We start from the raw sequence: 13,432 nt of genomic DNA on the forward strand, positions 1-13,432 counted from the left end.
CGGACCCTAGGTTTCGGCACCCTCCTTCTTTCATCATTGTCTTTGTCTTCATGCGAAGAAAATTTATTTAGCCAGCCCGCTTCTATCCAGGAGAGACAGCGGTGCAATCGGAACTAAACACTGAGACACCAAATCCAGCCACCACCTCGTTGCTAACTAACGGCTCAGTCCAAACGGTCCGCTTCCATGCTTCCATCCCGGGGAGTCCACTATCCAACCTGAGCCCAGTTCGAAATCACCAGCCCCAGCTAGAATCCTTCTGACAACTGGACTTTCTTCTCTGCTGGCCGAGCCATCTCCCAAACTCCATACTGGCTGTCCACACCTCTTTTTATGGTGTAAAGAAGGATACTAAACTCTAAATACCTGAACAGGTGGCCAACACTCACCACCTACTGTAGCCTGTTACTGACACAAAATATAGAGAGTATATATATATATATCATGCAAACCTTCCGCACGACACTCCAATACATATTACTGCATACTGTAGTGAGTGTAGAATGACGCTATACTCTCATACCACAGTCTTTCCTACATTTCATCCTCATCAAAATTGTCCCAAACTCTTGTCATACCTTTATTTTATGCCTAGACTTCCCTAGCACTTAAACCCCTTTTGTGTGAAAAAGATGCTCGACGCCACTGAGTCACCTGGGACCTTGCCCACCAAGAGGGGCTCTTTGCTGCGACTTGAGCAACACCATATGAGGACACATTTGTTATACAAGTATCCCCACAACTTCATGTGTATAGTTTCACTGCCCACCGTTTTTCCGCTGTCCCTTCATCATACAGTATGCATTACTCATAATAGCAAAGACATCTGGCTGCAAGCCCACTATACGGATCTCTTGTGTATGTTGACAAGCCGCCCAGATGACACCTAGAAACACGGAGTTATGAACGTATGGCCGGGCACAATTAATGATGGGCGTGTCCTACTGGAAGAGGGCGTGACCATGCATTCTTCCCAAAAAATATTGTTGAAAACAGTATTTATGGCAACACACGCTGTACGGGTGTGTGTGTGTGTAATGCACTACAGCCAGGAGTGGATCAGGAGGGGGGCGCAATCAGTTTGACCGATAAATCCCCCCCATCGCTGTCACCGCACAGGCAGAGGAGGCCGCTGCTGCTGCTCGGTGGCAGCAGCCTCCTTGCAGTCAGAGCCGGCCCTAGGCATAGGCAATATAGGCAAATGCCTAGGGCATTTGGTTTTCCTAAGGGCACAAGCAGCTTCTGCTGATTAAATTTATATGTGGCATGCCTATATTCTGTGTATGACTGCGGATGTATCTGCATACGAAATGCTAACTTACTGCATACTGGAGCGAGTGTATTCCTGGAAATCACTGTAATGTAGTATTTCATATGCAGATACATCCACAGCTGCACACAGAATATAGGCATGCCGCATATAATTTTTTTTTTCATCATATAATTTTTATTTTATGTTAGAAACATATAAGTCAACTGTTAATATATAAGCAGTAAACAGGAGATTGTAAAAACAGAGTGGTCATTACAGAGACAAAATAGGTAAATAAACTTCCTTGAGAGAACGGTGAAAAAGTGTGGTACGGTTGACAGAGAGAAGAACTGGAAGCCGAAGAATCCAGAGCTATGTAGGGAGGGAGAGAGCGAGGGAATAGAACGGTGTCTTTAATGGAATGTGGGTCCAGAGGATAGGAGGGAAAATAGAAGAGAGAGGAGAGGGAAGAGAAGAAAAAAAAAAAAGGGGGGGGGGGGATATAGGAGGAGGGGTTGTGGTCGCGGGGCGGGTTCTTTAATTAGTTTAGTCCTGGGAGGGGGCGGTCGTGGAGCCTGTACCATGGGAGCCAGGTGGAGTGGAACTTTTTAACTGTGTTATGGCGAAGGCTAGTAATGTATTCCATGTTTGCCACAAACCAGATTCTATTTGTGAGTGCCTGGCTGCTGGGGGCTTCGGGGTTCTTCCATTTACTTGCTATTTGATATTTTGCTGCGCAAGATATAAAGAGAACCAGGTTTTTAGAGTCCTTAGAGATGTGATCGGGCGGAGAGCAGAGGAGGAGGTTCGCGGGCGATAGGGGCACTGGCAAGTCGATTAATCGTGAAATAAGCTTACGGACCTTTGCCCAGTATTGAACAATCACCGGGCAGGTCCACCAAATATGGTAGAATGTGCCTACGTGGCCGCAGCTTCTCCAACAAAGGTTGGAGGTGTCGGGGTAGATCCTATGCAGTCGGTCCGGTACCAGGTACCATCGTGTGTATATTTTGTATGAGTTTTCCCGTATGGCCACGCTGATGGAACATTGTGAAATCGCGGTGCGGATTGCATCCCAACCCTCGTCCTCTAGGTGGCACCCCATGTCAGCCTCCCATGCTATCTCATGTGGTTCGAGGGGTGGGGGTGTAGGGCTGAGGATAGTTTTGTAGAGGAGGGAGATGGTACCTCTACTGGTGGGATTGTAAATACAGAGTCTCTCAAAAGGTGTGGGGGCCGATAGAGGAAACGTTAACTGTAGAGAGGAAAGAAAGTGGCGAATTTGTAGGTATTGATAGAACAGAGAGTTAGGTAGGTTGTGCGCAGTTTGTAGGTCAGAAAATGATTTAATAGAGTGCGTCCCTGTGAAGTGGTGTATTCTGGTAGCTCCTGCTGAGATCCAGGGGCGGGCCATTTCCCGAGAGAGTCCCGGGGTAAATGCTGGGTTGCTCCAGATGGGAGTTAGAGGGGAGGGGTGGCTTGATAGTTTTAATTTTTTGTTCAGGTTTCGCCAATGTGTAAGTGTCAATTCTATTGCGGGGGAGGTGCGGTGGGGTGGGGTGCGTATTTTACTAGAGAGCCAAGGAAAGTGAGAGATAGATGGGAGTCCCGACAAATCGCTCTCTAGATCGACCCATCTTTTAGTGTGTTTTGGGGCATGCCAGGCAACCATTTGGCTTAATCTGGTCGAGTCATAATAGCGTTGAAGGATGGGAAGGCCTAGACCCCCGTTTTGAGAGTGTTTAGCTAAGATATCCCGCCGGATTCTAGGCTTTTTGTGGTTCCAGATAAATTTACAGAGGGAGGACTGGAGTTTGTTAAGAGTCTGGGAGGGTACGGAGATTGGGAGTGTCTGAAACAAGTAGAGAAGTTTGAGAAGGATATTCATTTTTATAGCGTTAATTCGTCCCACCCAAGAGAGAAAGTAAGATTCCCATTGTTGGATATCAGTGAGGATTGACGTGATGAGAGGGGGGTAGTTAGCCTTGTAGAGAGAGCCGTAAGATTTGGTGATGGAGATTCCGAGATATTTGAGAGAGCGTCTGCGCCAGGAAAAATTAAAATTCTTTTGTAGTTGTAATTTAGTTAGTTTGGGGATGTGCAAAGAGAGGGCTTCGGATTTGGTCTGATTAATTTTATAACCTGAGAAATTGCCATATGTGGCTAGTTCTTGGAATAGGTTCGGGAGAGAAATAGTTGGGTTTGTCAGGGTCAGGAGGATGTCATCGGCAAAGAGGGAGATGGTGTATTGAGTGTGGTTGACTTGGACTCCCGTGATGTCAGGGTTAGTCCGGATGTGGCTTGCGGGGGGTTCAATGATGAGTGCGAATATAAGGGGAGATAGTGGGCATCCCTGTCGTGTTCCATTTGAAATTTTGAGGGGGTCCGATAGTAGGCCGTTGGAAAGAACCGACGCCGAGGGGTTCTGGTATAAGGCTTGTATGGCTTGAAGAAATTTACCTTGAAGGCCAAAACGTTGTAGAGTCTGTCGCATGAAGGGCCAAGAAACTCTGTCAAAGGCCTTCTCTGCGTCTAGGGCAAGGATCAGGGACGGGATCTTGTGAAGATTAATGTGGTCGATGATATCCACGACACGTCTAGTGTTGTCGAGTGCCTGTCTGGATTGAACGAAGCCCACTTGGTCGGGGTGTATGAGCGAGGGGAGAATAGGATTAAGTCTATTAGCCAGTACTTTAGCGAAGATTTTCAGATCTGAGTTTAAAAGTGATATGGGTCTGTAGTTAGAAATGAATTGGGGATCTTTATTGGGTTTTGGGATCACGGTAATGACGGCCTTGGTAGTGTGGGGGTGGAAGGAAGACCCATCTAAGATAAGGTTGAATAGTGACGTGAGGTGGGGAAGTAGTGCAGGTTGAAAAGTTTTATAATATGACATTGGGTAGCCATCCGGGCCCGGGGCCTTAGATGGTTTCTGACTACCGATGGCAAGGGTTAATTCCTCGGGGGTGATGGGTTTGTTAAGGGCCGTGGAGGTGTTGGCGTCGATACGAGGCAAATCTGCGGAGGCTAAGTAGTCTGCAACCGTGGGGTGGGTCGGGTCTATTGAGGAGGAAGTGTCTGGCAAATTGTAGAGCTGCTCATAGTACGTCCGAAAAAGAGAGTTAATAGTCTTTGGGTTGTATTGGAGGGTGTTATGTTCGTCTTTGATAGTCGGGATAGCAGTGTGCGCTTTCCGAGCCCTCAATCTGCCGGCCAATAGTGAATCGGCTTTATTACTTTTTTCGTAGAATTTTTGTTTCAGCCAGCGGAGTGAGTGCTCGGTTTTCTTTATCATCCACTAGGGGTCACTGGAGTACTCTTGGGATATGGACGGGCGTAGCCGAACAAAGGCACTGAATATTCAAATTCAGGACTCTCCCCCCCCTCCATATCCCCAAGTACCTCAGTGTACCTTGCCAGTGTTTTTTCGGTGCTCACAGATGAACATCGGCTTGTGGCAATGGCCACTTTTCAGAAGATTTTTATTTTTAATTTTTACACTTCCCGTCCCAGTTTCTGAAAAACATGGGTCCGGGATGGTGCCGCTGCAAGGCAGCGGATGGCGTGTCGGTCCTCACAAAGAGCACCCTCACAGCCACAGGCGCTATAGGCAAGCGCATGGCGTGTCGGTCCTCACAAAGAGCACCCTCACAGCCACAGGCGCTATAGGCAAGCGCATGGCGTGTCGGTCCTCACAAAGAGCACCCTCACAGCCACAGGCAGCCACTGTCTCCTGCAAACTGAACGGAGCTTACAGGAAGAAGCTCCGTCACAGCCAGAAGGAGACAAAGAGCTGGAAAGATCTACAGCTGCAACGCAGCCAAGATGAGATGCTGGAGGCTGAAACGGAGCAGAGAGAAGCTCGTCACAGCCAGGAGAAGGCAGCACAAGGTATGAGTGTCAGGGCGGTCAGCTCACGCTGCCGCCCTGCTGTGTGTGAGCTGTAGAATGCCATAGCCGCTGAGCACGGGAGTGTTATAACTAACAGAGCGGCCGCACGTCACTCAGACGCCGGCCGCTCTCACTGCTCTGATGCGGCACCGCTACATGCCGCCGACATCCTCCGGGCGCTCAACTAAGCAGAGCGGCCGCACGTCACTCAGACGCCGGCCGCTCTCACGGCTCTGATGCGGCACCGCTACACGCCGCCGACATCCTCCGGGCGCTCAACTAAGCAGAGCGGCCGCACGTCACTCAGACGCCGGCCGCTCTCACGGCTCTGATGCGGCACCGCTACACGCCGCCGACATCCTCCGGGCGCTCAACTAAGCAGAGCGGCCGCACGTCACTCAGACGCCGGCCGCTCTCACGGCTCTGATGCGGCACCGCTACACGCCGCCGACATCCTCCGGGCGCTCAACTAAGCAGAGCGGCCGCACGTCACTCAGACGCCGGCCGCTCTCGCTGCTCTGATGGCCCGGCACGCCGCCGAGACGCTCCTCTGTACTAAAGAGCGGCCGCACGTCACTAAAGGACGCCGGCCGCTCTTCCAGTGAGACACCGCAGACACAGGGAGACTGTGTACTGCTGTAGGAAGCAGCTGCCGGACGGCTCCCCGGCGCTAGATTCAGGCGCTCTCCCTGTTCCCGATCTCCGTACGCTGCAGGTAAGGGATGCAGGGGGGGGGAGGGGGAATAATACCCATGGCAGCAGCAAAGGCTGCATGGGTTCAAAATACACAAGCAGCGCAGCACTTTAAACAATGTACACTGTGTACTGGGATGTTTCAGCACGTTTTATATATATATAAATATAATAAAGCTTTTGCTGGCGAAACTGTCTATAATATATATGTGTAAACACTTTGTATATATATATATAATATATATATGAGGCTTTGGCTGGCAATAGGTTATCAGTGGCATACCCTATTGCACGTTTAACCATGTTTTCTGTTATTTTTGGTTACACTGGCATACACTGCAGGCAGTGCTCATATTATTTGAATAAATGCACTGTATTATAGGCTATTAAGCTTAGTAACTGTATAATAGGCTATTAAGCTTAGTAACTGTATAATAGGCTATTAAGCCTATATTAAAACTGCAGCAGGTAACCTGTACTGTGATTTTCTAGGAAAGCATGGCATGACGGCCATTTTAATCATTGCTGGTTTTTTCCAGTTATAATTCCAGACTGTACACCTCTACTCCACAAGGAGGCGCAGGGGTGTTAGTGGGAATTTTTAGTTCAATTCTAGAACATTCCTGCCCTACATCTTTAAGCCACCAGAAGGCGCAGGGGTGTTAGTAGGAATTTGGTTCGGGTTTCATGCCCATGTGAACTGCTTTTCACATAAAGAACACTTTAGTTTCCTAATAAATATGCTGTTCAGCAATAACATATATATATAGATATATATGCCATATAATAATGGTATTAAGTCGTGCAAGTGTCTGTCTGTTGCCTATTATGATGTTTGTCTACATAGCGAATAAGGCTCTAGTGCAGACTAAAAATGTTAACATTGGCAATTCAAGTTAAAACAGCGGTAATCGGAGTCTCAGAATAACTCCGCCAGCGCTAACAAAAGACAATCTTTCCAAAGTGACAATTTTCCTTTGGGTACCAGAGTGTTTATTTCACTAGTCTTATAATTTAATGCACGATTCTATGTCAAATCTCACACCGATAACTACGAGTGAGAAGGGTACATTAGTCCAGCACTCAGATAGTGCGGGGTTTTGGACAACCATAAATAATCGTTTCCAAAAGGACGCGATCCGCCATTGGTATATGCGTTTCTGTCAAACATTATAAAAACCACAGATACATTTGGGTCACTAGAATCTATGTATGAAACCATACCGATCACGGTTAAAAGAAGCTGCAGAGTATATCTGTAAAGCTTCTGCTAACGCCGGTTACTTTCATTGTCGTTAGTAACGCGCGACAAGGCCAGAGCTTGTTTGCTCCTAAATTTGATATATGTGTAACGACATTTTATCCCTTTAGGATATTCTGCCATTAGCGCATACAATTTACTTGTAACAGCGTTTTATTCCTTTATAAAAAAAAAAAAAAAAAAAGTCACGCCTTGTAACGAGTGCTTGCTTCGGCAGCACAAAATTGGAAGGTTCACATGCAAATTCTTGAAGCGTTCCATATACAGGACGTTACAGTCACAAGTCAGTGGGTTGATGACCTCTTTTACAATTGTGGAAGTGTGTCTTTTCATGTTACAGTTGCGAGGTTTCATGACTTCAACTCATATATGTCTCAGCTATTTACAGCTTGGAGTACAAAACTGCTTCTGTCGAACGGGTTGGCAGGTTGTCATTTAGTCTTTGCTGGTTTATAAACCAGGCAGTAGTACGCCAACAGAGTCAGAGTTACTTATTCCCCTCTGTTTGAGCAAAATCAAACAGCTCCGTTCCAATATCAATCAGCAAGTAATTTTCTGCAGTTAGTTTTTGCTTATTGAAGACACAAAATTGTATAATTGCATTTGACCTTCACAATGCGTATTTACACAGTCCGGTTTCTTCATCACAGGTTTAGCGTTTGCAAATCGCCGCAACCATTAACCATTTCATTTCTACAGTTGCTTATCGCTTCCTGTATTTACCAAAGTGATGTTGGAATGATAGCTCATCTCACATAAGAACTATGTATCAACAAAGTTCCTATATCTTGCGTTACTAAGGTATACTGCGGTAGCAGATTAAGTAACAATCACATCTAAGTCTGTCTAAACGATGTCAATTCCTAGGTAAGATTATAAATATGGTAATTCAAAGACTTTTACCTACTACACCAGCAACAACAAAAGTACACTTACACTAGCGGTACATTGGTGTATTCACTTATTAAGAATAAAGATGGGTTTTCAATTTAGTTCGCCACCCTTCATTTGCTTTACCCACAAAGGAACAAGGGTGCGTATACTCTGGATTACAGTCACAGAGAGTCAGGATTTGTCGTTATAAGGTTCTAAAACACGACAGATTGCTGTCGATAAATGTACTAGAACTCTGTGCATTTTACAATGCAATAGATAAATGTCCTAGAACTATGTGCATTTTACAATGCAATAAATCGCTTTCAGTCTGACCAGGGATAGACTCTGGTTTCTCTTCAGAACAAATAAATCTTTCGCTTTTTACTAAAGATTTCTGTGGAGAGGAACAACCGTGAGTTTCATGTAATTTTGTTTTTCATACCTGGCTCACGCTGCCCTTAAGCAGTCAAACAAAGCAACGGCAGTTGCATACTCAACAACCAATGAGAACCAATAAGCCGCATGGCAAGGCGGTAGGTAACTCAAATCTTCAATGGCTCAGAACGCCATTATGTGAAAATGTCAAAATATCAATCCGTGAGTGGACATCTGTTAGACAGACGATCTCACCTGTCAGGGTTTGGATTTTAAAACACTGGACATTAAATCCAGAGGTGTTTCAGATGTGAGTCCACAGAAGGGGGTTACCCTCAAGTATACATGAGGGCATCTCACCACAATTACAAAAGCTCAGTATGTGTACATCACATTCATGGGGTCATTCAGCATCGTGTATCTGGCTTCACCAATTTCCGCTTCTTTCTTCGTTGCCAAAACGGATCAGAAGACAGTTCGTCACAGGCATACTGGTGGTATCTTATGGGTTTCAGAGAAGTTTGCTTCTCGAATTTTCAAGGAATACTTGCACACGATCTTGGCCCGCTCATAATACGTCCAACCTGTTACATCAGGGAACGTTCTTTTACCCATAGTTACCTATGTACCTATTATCTATGTACCGCAGCTGCGGTTGACGGGGTGAGGGTTCAGTGCTCGCTTCGGCAGCACATATACTAAAGTTGGAACGATACAGAGAAGATTAGCATGGCCCCTGCGCAAGGATGACACGCAAATTCGTGAAACGTTCCATAAGACCGCCCTCTTAAAAAAATAGAGCATTACAGTATCGGTTATACCAACCATGTAACGAAATAGTAAGCCGCTTAAGGCAGCTCATTATTAAAACATTTCGTGTGCTTACATAGGTTGTAAACCTCAGAAGTTTCCAACATCATACTTCAAGTACCCGTATTCTGTTAAACGGGATGGAATGGAAAACTGCGTTCATCTGCACTAACAGTGCAGGTATCTGTGTGGTAAACGTATTTTCAAAGAAGTTTGCCTCTATTTGCGTCTGTAAACATCTTTCTACAAGGTGTCACCAAAGTTCAGACTCTATTTATCCCACCTACAGCGCCAGGCGATTTGAGGTTGGGTTCAGATTTATTACAGTTTTCATATTTTGGAACCCTTTCAACAAAGGGGAAGTAAGTTTCATATTTTTTGAACCTTTACAACAAATGAGAATTAAGTTTCTCACTTTGGAAAACATTTTTCTTCTAGCCTTGCCTTCGGCAAGGGTGCTTCGGCAAAGGTTTTGTTTTCATATTTGGGTGCCTTGTATTCCAAGCCACCGTATTTGAGTTTCTCATGACAAAGCAGATCTTCGGACGAAATCCGCTTTCGTATTCTTCACATCAATATACCAATAGTGGTTCCTGTGTGGACTGCACATTCTTGAATTCTGAATGTGGTACACGCGTTACGCGTTTATATATGTACCGAACGTCTACAGTACGTGATCTGAATACGTTGTTTGTTCTATATGATACTGTAAACTGGGGTTAGCCAGTTTCTCAGCAGACATTATCCAGTTGGATAATAATGACTACAAGTCAGACTTACTTTAAGGCTAAGTTACAATCGCCTACGTCAGTAATAGTTCATCCCACAGGTTCTGTGGGAATGTCAGACCCAACGGGTCGTGGAGCGTCTACAACGCGGCTACATAGCCTTCAGTGCACCACGTTTGTGCACGTTTATACGTTATTAATGGTGGCGCCATCAGCATTTAGCTTTGGCCTGCCTACTGTTACAAGTATCAAACAGCTCTCCCGCCCACGAGGGAAGCTTTGGTACGTCCCAAGAGTACTCCAGTGACCCCTAGTGGATGATAAAGAAAATAGGATTTTGGTACTTACCAGGTAAATCCTTTTCTTTGAATCCATAGGGGGCACTGGACGCCCACCCAGAGCAGTTTTACCTGGGTTGTTTTAAGCTCAAAGGAGCTTAGTGAACAAATTTAACTTGGATGGTATTAAGCTCAAGGGAGCTTATGGTAACACATTTTCACCGATTGGCTCAAATTATAAAGTTCTATCGGTTAAGGTGTCAACTGTTTAGTTGACAATAAGGTTACGGATCAACTTTGTGGTTGTCCGTTATGTTATAGGGATTCTCCATTGTCAACCTCTCTATATCCTGTTCGCTCAGTAAAAAACACTGGCAAGGTACACTGAGGTACTTGGGGATATGGAGGGGGGGGAGAGTCCTGAATTTGAATATTCAGTGCCTTTGTTCGGCTACGCCCGTCCATATCCCAAGAGTACTCCAGTGCCCCCTATGGATTCAAAGAAAAGGATTTACCTGGTAAGTACCAAAATCCTATTTTTTCGGCTAGCATAGCGTTCAAATTGGCCCTGGTAGATGTGAGGGTCGTTGCTTATGGAGTGTTTCTAAGTTGTGGACCTCAACTGTGAGGGATGATATTTTTTGTTTGCGATCCCTGTTCCTATGTGACACGTAGTTAATGATGTGTCCCCTGATTACGGCTTTGTGGGCTTCCCAGATTAGTGGGGTGCAAATAGAGTCGGTCATGTTTAAGGAGAAGTAGTCGGCTAGAGCTAGCTTGATTTTTTCCTGAAATTGAGGGATTTTCAAGAGCGTTTCGTTTAGTCTCCAATTGGGGCGAGTTGTCGGGGTGTCAAGGAAGTCGAAGGAGGCGGTGATAATGTAGTGGTCTGACCAAGGGTTAGTGAGGATAGATGAGTCTAGTACGTGTTGAGAGAGCAATGTGCCGCAGTAAAAGAGATCGATTCGAGAGTATGATTGGTGCGGGGTCGAGAAGAAGGTATAGTCTCTGGCTGTTGGGTTGAGAGCTCGCCAAACGTCGAAGAGGCCAGATTCGTGGATGTGTTTATTTAAAGAGCGTGAAGGAGAGTCTCGGTGGGGGCGGGACTGGCCAGAGGATTTATCTAGGTCGGTGTCTGGGACAGTGTTGAAGTCCCCTCCTAGTATTAAGTAACCTTTTCTGATTTTGTTTAGATCTGAGAAAAAAGTATTAAAAAAAGAGGATTGCCCGGAGTTGGGGGCGTAGACAGTGGCGATCGTGCATTCCAGGTGTCCGAGCGTGCCCGTCAGAATGATATACCGGCCATTCGAGTCTGTGTGGGTCGAATGGAGCGTGAATGGGATTTTGGAGTGGATCAGGACGGCCACCCCATTGTGTTTCGATTGGCTTGAAGAATAAAAGGCCGTTGGGTAGCGTTTAGTGGTTAGGGAAGGGTGCGATCGGGATTTGAAGTGAGTCTCTTGAATGAGCACAATTCCCGCTTTTAGGGTTTGAAGAGAGCGGAACAGGGACGAGCGCTTCTGGGGGGTATTGAGACCCTTGGTGTTCAAAGACGCCAGGAGTAGGGGCATCTTTTAAGGTGTTAGGAGGGTGCGCAAAGGAGAAATGGGGGAGAAAGAGAAAGGCGTAGAAGGAGAGGAGGAAGAGAAAATAAAACAGTAGTGAGAAAAAAAAAAGAAAAGAAAAAAAAGGGGGGGGGGAAGTAGGGCGACCCTGTGTAGGAGTTCCTTACGACCAGCGAGAAGGAACGGGCACAGAGAGTAGGATCAAAGGATCCAAAGTGGAGGAGCGTCGGGGAGCGATCGTACTCCCTCCACGGAGGGGAAGAGGTGGGGGGGGCGGGTCTAGGTGTTTGAAAACAACAGTGTGGGCTTGTGTGGCGAGTACAGTGGTGGTCTGTGTGAGAGAGGCAACAGTAGCTGAGAGGCGAATAAGTCTTTGTGTAAGTGGTGTGTGGATAAAGGGTGACATGCAAGGTCAAACAACAAGTGCGATAATAGCAATACTACATTAATACCAACAAAACTAAAAAGTAGTTAGATTTTCGAACTGAACATCTTGGTTCCTATATAGGAGTATAAAGTGTGTGTTAGTTATCAGTATGCTGCGTGAAGCACGTAGGTGGGCGGGCCCAAAGGGGGAGCTTTAACCGCGGGACTTCAAGTAGCGGGGTTAGCAAGGTGGGCTGGAGAAAAGTAAGGGCAGACAATATACAATAGGTATATGGAACGATCAAGATGTAAAACTAAAACAGGTAAAGTAGTCAACAGGGGTACTATAACAATATAATGAATGGAGTGTCCATGTAATTAAAGGTGCTGAGGCAATCAGGGTGGGTGAAGGTTAGAACTTTGGTCAACAAGTGGGTCAGAGTCCTCCAGGTGTGATAGGAAGTCATTTCCTTCTCTCGGGTCTTTAATGACGATTGTTTTTCCATTATATTCGACCAGGAGTTTGAAGGGGAAGGTGGAGGTGGCTAAGTCCTGAAAGAATTGCAATTTGACATCCTCGAACATTATGTGTGGCTTGCCCCGGGTCGGGAGAAGGACCATCTCTTTATCCTTGAAGTTGAGGAAGCGCATGATGACGTCTCTCGGGGGCTCGCCATCTTGGGGTCTAGGTCGGAGGGCTCTGTGAGCTCTCTCCAAAGGCAGCTCCCGAGAAGCTGCACTTGGCAAAAGAGTGGAGAACAGCCTTTGGAGGTATGTTTCGAGGGCTGCCGGGAGAATGGACTCTGGAATGTTGCGAATTCTGAGGTTATTTCTCCTTTCGCGATTTTCCAAGTCCTCGTTCTTGGATCGGAGCTCTGTTATATCTTGGATGAGATGGTCTATGTCCCTGACCGTTTCTATGTGGTCTTTTTGTAGAACGTCTTGTCTGGCTTCCAGTTTGGAGGTTCTGGAGGATAAGGATGAGATATCTGACCTAATAGAGGTAACTGCTCTGTCGAGCTTGGTTTCCAGTGATTCTTTAAAGTCCATTATGAGCGACTTCAGAGCCATGGTATCCTCTTTGGTCGATGGGGCGGGTGAGGGTAGCGGGTCGTCTCCACCTGGAAAAGATAGGCTGGGAGAGGGAGGGCCAGAGGGTAGGGAGGATTTGTCGCTCTTGTCGGTTTTGGTGAAATGTTGGGAAATGTCTGTACCCGCACGTCTTCTTGTGTTCGGGTTGGGTTTGGACATGTTTGCACCTTGGTGAATGGGTTTGGAGAGGAAGGGACCACACAAAGCATTGAGGTAGGAGGGTAGAGTGGGACTATCTAGTTGCC

General features: G+C 46.3%; 1 non-coding gene and 1 pseudogene across 1 annotated transcript; both read left to right on the forward strand.

The window, feature by feature from the left end:
* Positions 1–8,313: 8,313 nt before the first annotated feature.
* On the forward strand, positions 8,314–8,414 carry LOC134961753 (U5 spliceosomal RNA; annotated as a pseudogene).
* Positions 8,415–9,022: 608 nt separating this feature from the next.
* Positions 9,023–9,129, forward strand: LOC134932505 (U6 spliceosomal RNA). Its single transcript, XR_010179374.1, has one exon. It is a non-coding gene; the product is annotated as a U6 spliceosomal RNA (small nuclear RNA).
* The last annotated feature ends 4,303 nt before the right edge of the window (positions 9,130–13,432 follow it).

Source organism: Pseudophryne corroboree, chromosome 1, assembly GCF_028390025.1.
Source record: "Pseudophryne corroboree isolate aPseCor3 chromosome 1, aPseCor3.hap2, whole genome shotgun sequence".
NCBI classification, from domain to species: domain Eukaryota; kingdom Metazoa; phylum Chordata; class Amphibia; order Anura; family Myobatrachidae; genus Pseudophryne; species Pseudophryne corroboree.